Below are 16,202 nucleotides of genomic sequence, written 5' to 3' on the forward strand. Positions count from 1 at the left end.
ACACACACACATATATACATATATATATATATACATATACACACACACACACACACACACACACATCCTTGTGGAGGTATTAGAAACAAATGCTGGTATACAAACAGTTACTGACATTTTTCTTCTCTCACTTCATAATGTATCTTGGAGAGCCTTCCCTGTCTATACACAAGCAACTGTCTTACTCTTTTTACAACAGCTGTAGTGATCCAGGGTACAGATGTGCCATCAGTGAAATAAGCCACTCTCCTATGGATAGATTTTAAGATTCCTAGTCATCTTTTCTCTCGAACACATTATTATAAAAGTTTGCAAACATAAACAAAAGTCGAATTTAACAGTTGAAGTTAACACTCATGTGCTTACCAGCTAGATTCTATAAACAATATTTTATTATATACTTGCTTTATCCATCCCTCATATTTTTATTAATTTCAAAATATGTTGCACGTATCATGACACCTCCCTCAAAATACTTAATGTGTATCATTTATTATTAGGTAGTAAACTTTCACCATTGCGGTTACTGCCGCAATGAAAACTTGTAGTAACACTACTTCACACGTGGGTGGCTATTTTGCAGAAACTGGATTGTTGGGAATGTGTGCTGATAATTTTCAGGGATATTGCCAAATTTTCCTTTATCGAGATTGTAATAATTGACACTCCCACCAGCAATGTAGGGAAGTTATCTGTTTCTATTTACCTTCACAATATTATTATCAAATGTTTATCTTTTTAATTTTTTCAAAGATTTATTTATTTGAGATAGAGAGGGGGAGGGGGTTGGGGCAGAGGGAGAGAGAGAATCTCAAGCAGACTCCATGCTGAGTGTGGAGCCTAACTTGGGGCTCAATCTCAGGACCCCAAGATCAAGACTGAGCCAAAATCAAGAGCTGGATGCTTAATGGACTGAGCTACCCAGGTGCCCCATATTATCAAATTTTTAAATATTTGCCAATACCAAAGGTTAAAGTGTACGGTTTTATTTTGTATCTTTTTTTCATATGTGTAGGAGCCACCTCCATTTCTTTTTCTTTCAATTCTCTATTCTTTGCCTATTTTCGTACCAGATTACTGGGCTTTTCACACTGAGAAGTACAACTCTCTGTATTGAGGAAACTCTCTATATTGAGTAGTACGACTCTCTATATTACGAGCTGCAATTGCTTTTTTCCAAGTTTGTCATTTCTATTTTGAATTTAATATGACTTACTTCTCCAATCACGACTTTATTTTTATGTTAATTAATTTCCAAGCAGTACTAAATACTTAGTATTTCTCCATTACTGACTGCCCCAGTCTCGACCCTTACAAGTGCTTCACTTGGATTCTACTGAGTTATTTGCAGGGGCCAACTGTGCTGCATCTCTCCCACCTACGGGCTCTTGTAGATGTTGCTTCTTTGTGGGATGTTCTCTCAGTTCTTTTCTCCTCGCTGATGGCTACAGGTCCTTCCAGACTGAGTGGAGAGGCTGCACCTACAGTGCAGGTGCCCTTAATCCCTGAGGTAGGTTTGGTGGTCTCGTCCTGTCCTGTCACAGTGCCTCATGTGCACCCTGATCAGAACACCTTCCTTCTCTGAAATGATTAGCTACTTCCTTGCTTTCTGCTCCGGATCTGTGAGGACAAGGGCTACGATTCATTCGTTCATGGTTGTATCTTCAGCAACTAGCCCAGTACCGGGCATATACATAAGTGATCAATAAATGTTAAGGGGCAAGGAAACAGGAAAAAAGGGGAGAAGCAAGGGAGAGTGGGAGCACTATAAACAGGGTGTTGTGGGGCTGAAGTGTGCCCTCCCAGATTCATTAGATAAAGCCCTAACCCTCAATCCCTCAGAACATGACTGTATTTGGAGACAGGGCCTTTAAAAGGTAGTTAAGGCAAAATGAGGCTGTTGAGGTGGGCCCCTAATCCAGTCTGGACAGACGTCCTTATAAGAAGAGTAAATTTGGACCTGCAGAGAGATACCAGGGATGCATGCACATGGAGAAAAGACCACGTGAGGACACAGCAAGGAGGCAGCTGTCTGCAAGTCAAGGAGAGAGGCCTCAGGAGCACCCACCAATACTTTGACCTTGGACTTGGAGTCTCCAGAACTGTGAGAGAGGAAATTTCTGTGGTTTGAATCACCCGGTCTGTGGAATTTCTGCTATGGCGGCCCTAGTACACTCATACACAGTCCCAGAAAAGCAATACAGAGGCTTAGAGGGCACAGAAGGGAGAATGGCTGGGTTGCGGACTGTCTAAATGTAGACCATTAGAGGCACAGGGGAGATTCATATGTCTTGGCAAGTATGTCACAACTGAGAAAGAAAAAGTGGTTCTTTATTTTCCATTCAGAACAAAGAGATGAGGCTGATTTTAAACTAAAACCTCTGTTCTCTAGATTATAATGTGAACATATAATTAAATTCGATTTTGATTGGGTAAGGCTCTCTCAATTTTAATTCTCATGGATTTAAGTCATAAACTATAATGGATTTACATGGTGTGAGAATTTAGTCTGATTATAATAAGCCACTCAGGCTGAAGGAGGTGCATGCATTCAAAGCAACACTGCATTGTTGGGACTGGTGAAAAATCACTATAATTTTTAGTCTGCCTATAAAGTGGAATGATATTTTTCAGATTTAGTAGTTCCCTCTTTCCTACTGGGTTAGTTTGTTTCAAAGAGATGTTTTCCTTAGAAAATGAAATCTGATACACTGCCATACTCAATGGCATTATGAAAAAAAGAAAAATTAACCATGGGACATGAAGTCCTTGAGAGTGCTCCTGTGGCTGTGTGTTTCATCTGTGATGATGGCCATAATTTTGTATTAAAAACTATATGCCAACTTTGACAAACTGTTCATTTCCCTTCATATTTTGGGTAAGTCAATATATCTATGACAGTACATAAATCATTAAGTTAAATCAAGTAATGTCTGGTTTTCACTTCAAGTTATGATGGAAACGTGTGAAATTATATTCAGTCTCTATTGTGATGGCTATGATCTGGAGGCTACATGGTTAATTTCCCTGACAGACTATAAAATCACCCAGCCAGGGACGGTGAAAGCTGTTAATCAGGAAGATAACCTTTGAAAGCCTTACTCCTTTCATAATGGTTGCTAGTTAAATATGAACATCTGGGAAATCATTATGAATTCACTGTGCATGAATCTATTGCCCTATGTACAGAACTCCTTTTTATTACAAACAGACTTTACATAATAAGGAAAGAATAAATATATCAATGTTCTTTTTTTTTTGCCACACACATATTTGATGCACCATTTATTAACAAAATTCGATATCGGATTTGGATGTCTATAACACTGGCTATAAAATGGGGATAATACTATATAATTGAGAACTTATCTAAAAGGCTTAATGTTTTAGCAATGCTTTGAGAATTTAAATGCTTTAAATGTGCTAATTTTTATGATGTTATCTCAGAGGTTCATTTTGATATTTATCTTATGTGTATACAATATAAGCCGAGTGAAATGTCCTTTTGTTTTACACATACATACATAATACAAGTTGACAAATTTAAGAAGTGATTTCCACAAGCCATTCTTTTCTTCTTCAAATATTTTTTACTGGTAATCTAGAATCTGCCAGCATGGGCATCTGCACCACTCAGCAAAGAGATGTCTTCTAGATTTGTTATGGACACAGATGTCTGAATGCCTGAGTTACGTTTGAAAAGTGAAAAACTGAATAAAGATTTTCCCACCTAACAAAGCTCGATCACCAATGCCAGAAGATTTTGGGAGGGAATTCTCATGCCATTTGAAAAGGAACACTGACTTTTACACAATGGGAAACAATGACCAGATTACAGTTCTGCCTAATGGTGTTAGGACACTAGGACTGTTCTAAATCTTTATTTTCTGAAGTATGTAACTAAGACAGACCCTAATCCCAAATGAAACTTAATTGAAGTTGTTTTTAAAAACATGGTAGGAGAGATTTCTCTTTCTAGTGTTGCCAAATAAAACTGACTCTGGACTTTTCTTCATTGTCACTTCAGCCAAGTTAGACCATAATGAGAACCAGTCTTTTTGACTTTAACCCAACAGCATAAATAAATTTAAAATCTAGACTCTTTATTAAAATACATTAAAAAGGGTTTTCAAAAAGCTTGGCATTGTGTACATATTTATCCATAATAGGAAGTAACATACATATGTAAATATAACCAAGGGCAAAACATAGTGCGCATTTGTTCATTTATACTTGTGGATAAGGGATTTCTATTCCCTACAATAAGCTTTCCTGCAGTAACACTGGAGAAAAAAATAGTTCAATATATCAATATGAAGAAAAAAATATAGCTAAAACAGAAGGCTCACATAGTGTGTAGTTAGGTCAGAAAATCTTTTTAGAGACCCTTATAATATGTAATTAACTTCTGTGACACTGACAAAATTGTAATTGAATGAATATTGGTATAATTGGTTTGTCGTTCATCTCCCCCATTATATGTGAAAGCAGGGACCTAAAGCACTTGTTTTGAAGAGTAACTGTTTACCTAGAGAGAGGGGCAGAGGACACATGAGAAGAAGTAATGGTCACTGTCTGTCTACTACAGTCAGCTCCTATGGTAAAGACGCTTCATTGCCTTTACTGCATCACAGCTCTGGACAGCAAGAATCAGAGTCTCCATTAAGCTGCTGAGAAACTGGGAGAAAAGAACTGACTTTCTCCCTTAGCAGAGCTGAGTCCAGGACTAGACCCCAGAGCCATACTTTTTCCATCTGACCGTGGTGCATCCTCAAGGAAAGAAAAGATAATCCTTTGGCTTTGTTTTTTACAAAGCAGAAAACCAGCACTTTCTCCAAGCCTCCAATCAATGGTTCATAAACTTGGCTGCTCGTCAGAATCATCTGAGGAACATTTTAAAAGTATCTGGGTCCCCTAGCCAGAGATCCTGATTCAGAAGGTCTGGGATCCTCCCAGGCATTTCTATTTTTAAAAAGCTCCACAGTTGAATCTGATGCATATTCAGGCTTGAAGTTCTGTTCTTGTCCAAACCTAGCAAATGTTCTATCCCTATCCTCCCCTAAATTATAAACATCTTTCTGGTTGAAAGAGGAAGATTAGAAGTGTATGCACAGTAATACTTAGGGAACATCTACTGAAGTTCCAGGCATTGTATAAAAGGATTTCACGGATATATATCTCGTTTTATAGGCAGTGAATGTGAGATCAATGCTTACAGAGACCCAGTTACCATTGCTTTAAACTTAATAAAACTAAAAATACATACCTTTTTCTAAAATACACCTTATCTCACTCCTTAAAAAAAATTACAAATATCATTGTTCATTTCAAGAGTTCCTTAACAAACCATCCAACCATCCAACAACCGGACAAAGCCTTCTTCTAAGCCCAAGACACTTAAGAATTCATGTGTGCTACCTACTGATCCTACCTGTTAAGACACAGTTATCTCTGACGCCCTGCAAAGCCCTTCACAAATATTTACGATCTCTAAGGTTTATCTTATGTGTGCTCTTGAACAAGCCCTGTGAGCTACTATATGGGGCCGAATGTTCTCCCCCTTCTGCTTTGGCTATGATGTCCCCTTGATGTCTGAAACTCAGGCTCTGAGGTCTTCGATAGTGTCTAAGTGTATTTATCAGCTGCCTCTGGCTAAGAGATCACTGATTTGCCACCATAACTTGCTAGACACTTGCTTGCCTCTGCCAAGCACCGTGCCAGTTTCGGATGGATACCACTTTCTCCTGGTGCTTTCGTGCTAATGAGCCAGAGTCCCTGAAGAGCTCAAGCTGCTCTGGGCTCTCTGAAGTTCATGAGATGCAGAAGTCACTGTACATTGCATGAAAAGTGGATGGTTGGCTGGGAATGCCACACTCTTTGATTCAGTGTTGTGTTTTTCCACACAAGCACTAGAGCAGTATTGCCCCGAAAGCTTCCAGGACTGTAGTGCAGAGCTCTCTGCTTTTCTTTCAAGTTCCCTCCTGCCTCATCTCCACAGGATTCACCTAGCCTTTCAAGTGGGAATGGCTGGTAGATAAACAAAGCTATAGGCACTGTGATATTCCCAGATAGTTCACTCCCAACAATCACTAAAGCTGTATTATTAGACTAACTCTAAGTCCATCCACCTGTGAAAGCGTTCTTTCTCCAGAAGTTCTGACAAGTCTCTCCCATGAACCATCTGCCAGCTGGTCAGTTGCACCAGCCCAACAAGACATGTCCAGACATGTGTGATTTTGGGTAGCGGGCCTGGCTTAGGCTCAAGCTAGGGGCCACCACAATGTCTACATCAATAAGAATGTGCTTCCGAGGGGCGCCTGGGTGGCTCAGTTGTTAAGCGTCTGCCTTCAGCTCAGGGCGTGATTCCAGAGTTCCGGGATCAAGCCCCACATCGGGCTCCTCCGTTGGGAGCCTGCTTCTTCCTCTCCCACTCCCCCTGCCTGTGTTCCCTCTCTCACTGGCTGTCTCTCTCTCCATCAAATAAATAAATAAAATCTTTAAAAAAAAAAAAAAAAGAATGTGCTTCCGAGCATGAGCTAAGACAGGAAAGCGACTACTGATGTGGTGAAAGAGCAGGCAGTCCTCTGCGTGGCCTTCCTGTGCCTTTCTCTGGGTCTCACACGTTGAGCAGGGCCAATCCACACAGTGAATAAATGTCTTACTGAACAGGTGTAGAAAAGCTTCCACCAAGAGAAAAAGTTCTAAATCCTGAGCAGAACTATGACCCCTGAATACAGGCCTACTGAAAACAAGCTTGAGAGAGTTGTAGGAATTCAAGTCATCAGAAGCCAAGATTCTATGTAAACACTCATTTATACTAACTTACCAGGCAGCCCTGGGGTTTTCACTATTTTCTTGCCTCTAGAGATCTGTGCTTCACATCCTCCTCCATCACTCTTGTTCTCCCTCTTATGGTAGCTTATTTATTTCCTGCCCACGTGCATTGTCTTCTGTAGGCCTTGCTGGGAAATGTGCTTAAAATCTCTTCTGTCCAAATCATCCTATCCTTGAATTAGCCTTTTCTGGTTCAGACCCTAACCATGGGTACTCTTTTTCCTTGTCCTAACTTTCAAAGGTTTGCCTTTCAGGGAATTGATTGGATGGTTCGGAAGGGAGTTGGGAGCAGTGACAGAGGAAAGGCTCTGGAATAATGGTGTTTAATATTGTGACCCCGTTTTGTTCCCAGGTTTGCATGTCCTGAAATGTTGGGGCTTCATCCTGTAGATGACAGGGAACCACGGGAAATTTTGGAGCAGCAGGATATGATGAAATTCAGTCCGCCCATAACGGTTAATATGGATTATGAAGGGGGGACACCAAGGCAGGTGAGGAAAGAAGAGAAGGAAAGAGGGGCAGAATAAAAAAATGAAGGAGGTTTTAAGTGAAGGATGTGGATGTCAGCAAACGAAATGCAGCTATCAGAACTGGCCAATGATTTGGGAGAGAATAAAATGTACTGAATTTGAGATAGAACACATTTCAGATAATGGTGTTTGAGATTGTTAATGGTATAGAACTGAGGCTCGGAGAGTGAAGATATAAACATAAATACAGAGAAAAAGTTAAAATTGTGGCACAGGATCCTATTACCAAAAGAAAGAACAGAGAGAAACGAACACCAAGAACTAAATAAACCCTAGGAACACCCACAGTTACCAGAATGGAAAGTGAAAAAAGGAGATTCAGATTTTGGCTAGTAAGTGGACGCGAGAGGGTGACTTCTCTCATAACTCTTGTTAATTGGTCTTACCCAAGAAATGGTAAGTGTTGCTTCACTTTTGCCCAGGCGTAAATGCTCAGACCAGCCCTGGCAGGCTCGGGTCACTGGCTGCTCTGACACCAGAACATCGCCCTAATGTGGTCTTTGAAGTCTCTCGTTCTAACGAAAACTTTTTTATACTTCGTTAACTACATTTCCCTAAAAGGAGGCCAATGCACTCTTGCCTTGGGCTGCAACGAAGTTGTAGGGGTGGTTCCAAAGTATTTATCGATGCATTAAAAATGCGCGTGGGCAGGACAGGCAATGCCTGAAAAAAAAGGGGAGTTCAATAAACGTATGTGGAGGGAACCAACGAGTGCCTGAACGGGGACAACTTCCATTCTGCACAAACTGGGTGGGGAAACTGGAAGACTGAATAAAATTCTGAATGGCAATGGTGTTGTAGAAGATGGCAAAGAGATGCAACAATGAAGATTCGGCAGGGAGGCTTTCTCTAAGGAAAACCATCCGGAGCCAAGAAAGACTTAGCCAGCCTGGTGTTGAGCATCCATGATGCAAAAAAAGCCCTGTGCCCCTGAAAAACAGGGTTAAACACGAGCCAAGGATGCTACGCTATAATTTTCAAAACCCGAGTTCTATACAAGAGTCTTCTCAGCATGTCATTGATGATTGAGGGAAATCTTGCCCTGTCAGGCTCAGCACTGGACCAGCCTTTGTAAGGGTAATGATTAGCTTCCGTTTTAGGTCTGCAAACTGAAAACATCTATAGGATTTGGAAGGAATCCGAAGAAGACTGATCAAAGAGATTAAGGAATAAAAAAAAAATGATAAGAAAATTAGCCCCAAAGAGAAAGACAAAAAATGTGGCTTATTTAACATAAGAAAGAAGAGGCTGATGAGCAAAGAACCATCTTTAAGTATTTTGTCAATGTGGCAAGCAGCTTGCCTGCTTCCCTCTAGGGAGCACAAGAGAAGATGGGCTTCCCAACTGGAGATACCAAAGTGGTTTTTCTTCCAAGAACTACCTGCCTGCAGGGGCTGGGTGTGCTGCCTCGGAGACTGTAACGGGAAGTAGCATTTCTTTCTCTGGACCCTCCTCAGCATGAGGATACAGCTATGTATGGAAACAGCTGTCCAGGGAAGAAGGAGAAATTCTAGAGACACAAAAATCCTGTTCTGTCTTTACAGCCCTGAAATCCTCACATACACTCAGGCATCAAGAGATGTGAGAAGGAACTCTCACAAGAATGTTTTTTCTTAAGAAGCTTAAAAGGGTGGATTCCGAACCTTAAATCATAACGATCTTTTTGAACATTGCTGTTGATTGGCTACAGATCTGCTCTGCCCATGACCCACTGTGCCGTTCAGAAAATAACTGTATTCAGTTGTCTATATTCCTAGCCAAGTGCAGGAGAACACACTACCGTCTACTATCCCACAAATGTGAATATTCACAGGAACGTTGGGAAAGTAAGTGACAACTTTTCTGAAAGGAATTATTCCCATGTCAGTTTCAGCCTCTAAAGCAAAATGACTAGATAGTAACATTTTTATTATTGTCCTCTTCCAATTCTTGTCTCTATTAGTAGTCAGGGGCCACTTTATATTCGGTTCCAAGCTTGGAAACATTCGGCTACAGTCCATCCTTCCCTTTGAGTTCAGAAATTACAAAGAACAAAACGAAAGATCCTTTTGTTACATTCCACAATCTCAGACTCATGAGTCATTGTAGTTTTTTGGTCACAGACTCAGTTTAAAAGAGAAGCCAAGAAAAGTTCTTGCTAGATATTGTATGGAAATGCAGAATCTAGCTGGGACTCTCAGGACCGGAGTGGTTTCAAAATGGCTGGCAAAAGAGCAGAGTCACTGTTCAGATCACAAATTCACCCTGTCCTCCCCTACCGTTGAGCCAGGACACCGTGTACAGGAATGAGCGAGTGGTGGGCTCACACCTCAGTCAACAGACATCTGCTTGCGAGATGGATGTCATCTGGGCTCATGGTCACTCAGCTGTAGTTTGGAACAATATTGTATCCTGGTTGAACGACAGTCTCCTGGGTTGTGCCATTCACGCTGATAATCTTGAAACAATTTCTACTTGATTTTGGCCCTTGTTTCTGTTTTAGCTTCTTGAACTCTATCTCCTGGTAATTTTTGACCATATATCATTTCTTCAAACTGATTAAATATAAACAATTCTTTAGGGCCCTTGGCTTCTGTCCTCTGTCCTTGGCTGTGGGCAGTGTCCCTGATGGCTTTCTGGGCCATATTCTTCTTTCTATCCTCTTCTACCCCTAACTGGTCAGCTTCACATCGACACTGTGGCCTTACAAAGTTTTCATTTATTTAGGGACCAATTCAGCAATAGAAAAGTTGCTGACCTCAACAGGTTGCATAATACAGTAAGTAACGTACTTAGTGAGTACACAATATTTGTTGAATCGGTGTGTGAATAAATGACCTGTGCCCTGGTCAAGCTACTGGCAATTTTCTGTTTTACAAAATAGACCTGCTACTCAACATAATTGTATTCCGCTATCTACATTTCCAGGCAATTGTAAAAGAATACTCTATTATCTATTAGGTATTTAAATTAATTTTTTTTAAGTTCTTAGTTTATCAATCAACTGTCGCCTGAAAAACCTGCACTGTCACCACAGATAAAGTCACTGCAGAATCCTTACTCCTTTTGTTGTCAACCTTTAGCTCACTTGTTGCCAGCACCAACAGTGGCTTTTGCAGTCCCCTTGACTTTCTTCATTCTGTTCTTGCATTCCTTTGGCTGTTTCTTGAGGTCCTTTTCTTCTCATATAGGCCATGTCTTGCAATCTATGTTTGGGTTCACTTTTCCTTGCATAATCCAGGAATCCTAAATCATGCCAAAGCCAGTTGTCTTGCCACCACCAAAATGGGTTCTGAATCCAAATACAAAGATGGCTTCTGGTATGGTCTTGTACCTTTTGGCTAGTTTTTCCCGAATTTTTGTCTTAAGTACTGTTGCCTTTCTGGGATGAAGAACATCAATGACCATTTGTTTCCACTGAAGTAATCGGTTGGTCATGAACTTCCTGGTCTGGAGAGTTACTGTGTCATTCATGATGGCGGTGGGTGACCTTCAAGCAGCCAGGGAGGAAAAGGCTAGCAATTTAAATTTAAATTCATTAAAATCAAACAAATTTTCCATTCCTCGATCACACTATACATATTTGAAGTGCTCAACAGCCATATGTTGTAGCACCTACCAGATCCAACAGTAGGGGGTATAAAATATTCCCATCTTCACAGAAAGTTCTACTGGATAGTACTGGATTAGACTGTTTTCAACTCTGTCAGTACATTATTGGCTTTCTGGATAATCTTGTGCCAAATACTGACTATACCTAACCTTTCAATGTACTTCAAGTCCTAAAACCCTCGCCCTAGTCTGAAAACAGATCACACTACAGTTTATTTTCCCAGTTCAGAAACCCAATGGTAAGAAACATCAGCAAGGAGAAACTTGATTTTTCTAAGTCATCTGAGTAACAAAAGATGATGCTGCATTGTTGTTGTTGTTGTGTGTGTGTGCGTGAAAGACATATTTGAACCAAAGACTTCATATCATCATTAATTCTTTCATCCTACATAAAATCCTGTTGATCAGTCCTCATATGAAATACATTCTACAGAGCATAAAGAAACCTGTAAACCTCCTCCTTTCATAGGACGATCCATGTTCTTCACAATTATAAAGGCCCTGGGGACGTCCTAATAACTGCATGTGGAACGCCTCAGTAAGGAAACAGTTCAGGTGGTTGAATCTACAGCCATGCAGAACGGCCTTCAGTGTCAAGGGAAGAGGATCTTCTCTAAACAGGTTTTTAGCGAGCCTTGTTTTTATTTTTAATTTTATTTAATTTTGTAAACAAGAACTGTGCCTACAAATAATACTCCCCGAGTTTGTAATCATAGCTTAGGTGTGCTGTTCTATACATATATACACATATGCCCACATCTGCATATATGCACGTCCATATATACGTGTGCATACACACATGCACGCACACGCACACACACATACTGGTATTCAAACGGATCCTGTGGTGAAAGAAGTAATCCTCAGCCTTCTGGATCACCACATCTTACTAAATTAGACATTCAGGCTTGTCATTAAGATCTTACAAGTACGTATTCACCCACAAAAAAGAATCACTCAGGTCAAGTGGGTGGTAAAAGATATGACTTTCTGTTGATTGGCCAGCGTGCCGCTGCAAGGACAAGCAGACCAGTAAAGATGCGATCTGGTCCAGTACGTCTCTGCACTCACTTGCGGCATTGACTCATAGTCTGAGCAGACACGAGAGATCAGAACCCCTCCCAGTCATGGTACAGTCCTGCATTAGCTGTCCAGCTCTCCTCAGGTACTTAGGAAATCACAGTAGGACCTTCACACACACACACACACACACACACACACACACACACATACACACAAAGCCCCAAACCCACAGGGGCAAATTGAGATTTGGGGGATGATGTGAGGTCCGCGTGAATGAACGTTGCTTAGCCAGGAGCAAGTGGATCCAGCCAAGCTCTACCTTTACCCTCGATTAAATCTACTTCCTCTTCATAATCTTGCAACAGACCCCAGCACCTCAACTACTGCCAATGAAAATCAGAAACAGATTCTGTGGAGTAAGTCTCTTGATTACTTTTAAAAGATCCAGACAGTAAGAGCAACAACTGCGTCTTGAGCAAAATGCATCAAATCCTGAACTACCAAATTTAGAACTCACACCGGAAAGAGTAGATGCAAAAATAGAGTGACACAGAGAACCCTGGCCCAAATGATAAAGAAGTGAGGAAGCTCCAATTAAACACAAAGAATTGAGCGTCCGTGTTTCTGCTTCTTTATGATTTCCTACTAAAATGACATTATACACATAAAAACAGAACAAACACCAAAGGGCAAAGAAAATTTGAGAGAACAGTAGGTGAGGCACAGCAAGAAAAGTTCGAAAGCCGTTCAGTAGATGGACGCAGGGAAGTCGCCCAGACTCACTAGAGAGCCTGAATTCTAAGTTTGAGAAGCAGGTAAGACGTGGGAAGCCAGCAGAGAGGCAAAATTCCAGGAAGATTCAGGAACTGTGCCTTGGAAGGAAGCAGGGAGGGATGGAAAAGAAAACAAGGGTGTGGTTGAGTACTTGGATTCTGGGGATCCCCCCATTTCCTCCTCTGCCCCTCATGACCAGAAGACTTCATGACCCCATCATGGTGGAGAGCTGAAAGCTCACTCTCTGAAGGTGCTGAGTCAGACAGGCTTGGGGATCTGGGTACTGGTAGCTCTCCTTAGTGCAAGAGGATCAAGGGAAAGTCTACATACTCACCAGTGAGACCTTCTCCCCTCCTCTGCCTGTAGAATGTCAGCACCAGACCTTAGACTCTCCCACCCCCACAACCCCATCCAGCCTCACCCCCAGGCAGAACACTAAAGGTCTGAGGAAAAAGGCCTAAACACACGAACATTTAGGAGCTGGGCCCTCACAGTTTCTTGGGTTGTTTTCCATACAAGGGACATTTCCTGAGGCGGTGAGTGAAGAATGAATGATGGTGAAGAACAGCAGCTCTGAGGCAGATTCACAAAGCAACTGGTTCAGAGAAAGCTTCCAGAACCGAGAGCACTGAGGAAAAGTCTCTCAGAAAATGAAATAATAAATGAATACATGAATGAAAATAAATACATAAATTAATTAGTTGATAAGAATATCTGCTGTGGTTGGATGGATTGAGAGAATATTTCCAGCTGCACTAATCAGGCTATGAATTAATGATATCAATGACTCATGTCCTCAAAATTCCTAGTATTCCAAGTGTCTGGAAGCCACAGAAGGCAGATTTACTCTTGGCTGAGTGGGCTGGGGAGGGTTATAGAAACATTTCTTCCTTACTCTTCAGACTTCGACTAGGATAATTTTCTCTAGAAACTTGCAGCCTCTCTTGCATGCCTCAGTCCTCCACAGTCGTGAATTTAGGCCAGAGCAGCCCTGGGGAGGAGCTGGGTATACAGAGCTCAGCTGCTTCCTCCCTCTTGCAGGAAAACTCGTCTGCTCTTGCTCCTCACTGGCATAAATTTCACAGGGGCAGGCCCCCCCCTACAAAGGTCCATGATTCTCCAGGGCTGCCTGCTTGGCTGGATAGATCTGTTCAGTAGTAAAAGCCCACTTTGGCCACACACCCCATCACATTCTCCAAGATGTCTTGTAAGTAGCAAATGGTGATAGTTCGATTTGCATCTGCCTGACCCCTTTGTCTTTCTCAATTTGGTTCCGAATTTGGGTGGAGGGAAAGCCTGTTAGTTACCGCTCTCCCAAACAGCAACATTGTTACAGTTCTGTATATGTACAATGATGGGTAGCAGTGTATCTTACACAACGAGCAATATGCAAAAAGAACAATTTAAAATTCAGAATTCAATGACTAATTTCCTAGAGTATAGAAGAGAGAAAAATCTCCTTCCTATAACTGTTTCTTTGCTTTAAGAGAAAGTATGTTAATTGTGAAATATTCCAAACATACAAAAGAATAGAAAATACTGTGAAAACACTTACGAATCATCATCTAGCCATCTAGCCATAACAAATTGTAACATTTTTGCCATGTTTGCTTCATACCATATATTATTTTTTAAAGATTTATTTATTTGGGGGGGGGAGAATGCGTGGGGGTGGGGGGGGGCAGAGAGAGAAGCGGACTCTCCGCTGAGCCCAGAGCCTGACGTGAGACGCAATCCCAGGACCTGGAGATCATGACCTGGGCCGAAATCAAGAGTCAGGATGCTTAACCAACTGAGCCACCCAGGTACACCACAGCCCATGTATTAAAAACAAATACATAACAGATACAGCTGAAGCCCTCTGAGATCATATGTTTGTTTCTTCTCTCTCTCTCTCTCTCCAAAGATAACCACTAGCCTGAAATTGGTAAGTATCGTTCTGTCATTCTGATGAATGTGTTTACCCAATACTCTTAACATATACATATGCATATACCCTACAGTATTGTTTTACTGTTTTTGTGTTTTAATAAGCGGCATCATACTGGATATACAATTCTGCAGCTCGTGTTTCCCAGGCAACATTACCAATTAAACAGTGATGCCGGTGGAGAGTAGTAGGCTCAAGAGCCCATGACCTGAATCAGATCCTGGCTCCAACCTTTAACCTGTGTGACTTCCAGCAAGAGACCTACTCTCGCTGTATTCAGTACCCTCGTTTACAGAAGGGGGGTAATAACTGTCCCATGTTCGTGGGCTGTCATTAGGAGTCCATGAACTGCTATGGAGAGAGAACTCAGAGCCGGACCTGGCACACACCAGAGCACCTGCAATGAATGATTCTTTCTCAGTGGGACTGATGTGTTGACACGAAGTTAACTACCAACACACTGAGCTACCTTCTACCATCTTCTCCTGTGTTTTCTCTGTCCTTTGTTCATTTGCTCTCTTTTCTTGACTTTTATTGAACTAACATTTTCTAAATTCTGTGTTCCTCTCTCTGCCAGTTTAGAAGCTGTAATTTTATCTAGTTATTTTTTTCTGGTACCACAAATTTAACCACCCATTGAACATATGCCTATGTAATCTCCGTGGTGTTGTCTAGCATTTTGGTTCAATGTTTAAAAAAATACGAAAAAGTAGGGATTTGTTTGCATTTGACAGTTAATTACATTTACAAATACATTTATGAAACTGTGCTCACTATCGCTTCTTGCGTGTCATATTTTTTTCCTTTGGTCTTGCTTTTCTTCCTGTTTAAGTAAATCCTCTAATAATTCTCATCGTGATTGCACGTAAATAATAATAATCCTTTAGTCTTTGGATAACTGAAAATGTATTCGTTTTCTCACAAAATACGGCCTTGGTTCTGGCTGAATATAATGCCATGTGTAGTGAAAGCTTTCTTATAATAAGAACGTGCTGATGACGGAATAGATGGATGAGTCCACAGGAAACAGGGGGCACCAAAACAGGGTTATCCAAGAAGCCTAATGTGATAACACAGTTTCCAGAAATGCATGTTGGTTCACTCTCTAATAAATCGTTTCAGATGAGAATTTGCTGGAAAAAAAAAAGTTTAATGGTAAGACCAAAGACGTCTGAATTAAGCATTATTTAATAGGAGTTGAACTGAGCAAATGTTTCTTGATAAATGCTCCTAAAGTCGTGGGTCCTAGTGCCTGACCCAGCTAAAGGGAAGGAAATAACACGTTACATCTGGGGAGGAACGGAGAATAGCATCTGATTTCAGTTGTCATGATTACATGGAGGCATCAAGAAATACATCAGAAGGCAGCCTTCTTTATTAAGGAATCTGCAAGTTAATAGGCATTACTAGGGCAACACAGAGAAACTCAAAGGCCGAAGGATATATTTGGGTACTGAAAAGAAAGGAAAGTATAAAAAAATGATTTATAAACTTATCTTTTGGATACATTATCTTACTTC

At 41.1% G+C, this 16,202-nt stretch overlaps 1 protein-coding gene and 1 pseudogene across 10 annotated transcripts in view; both read right to left on the reverse strand.

Annotated features, from left to right (window-relative positions):
* Positions 1-16,202, reverse strand: part of RNLS (renalase, FAD dependent amine oxidase) — a 276,406-nt gene that overhangs the window by 209,291 nt on the left and 50,913 nt on the right. The window lies entirely within an intron of this gene.
* LOC103661922 overlaps positions 9,148-16,202 on the reverse strand; it is a 50,114-nt pseudogene continuing 43,059 nt past the window's right edge.

Source organism: Ursus maritimus, unplaced genomic scaffold (genome assembly GCF_017311325.1).
Source record: "Ursus maritimus isolate PB19 unplaced genomic scaffold, ASM1731132v1 scaffold_7, whole genome shotgun sequence".
Classification (NCBI taxonomy): domain Eukaryota; kingdom Metazoa; phylum Chordata; class Mammalia; order Carnivora; family Ursidae; genus Ursus; species Ursus maritimus.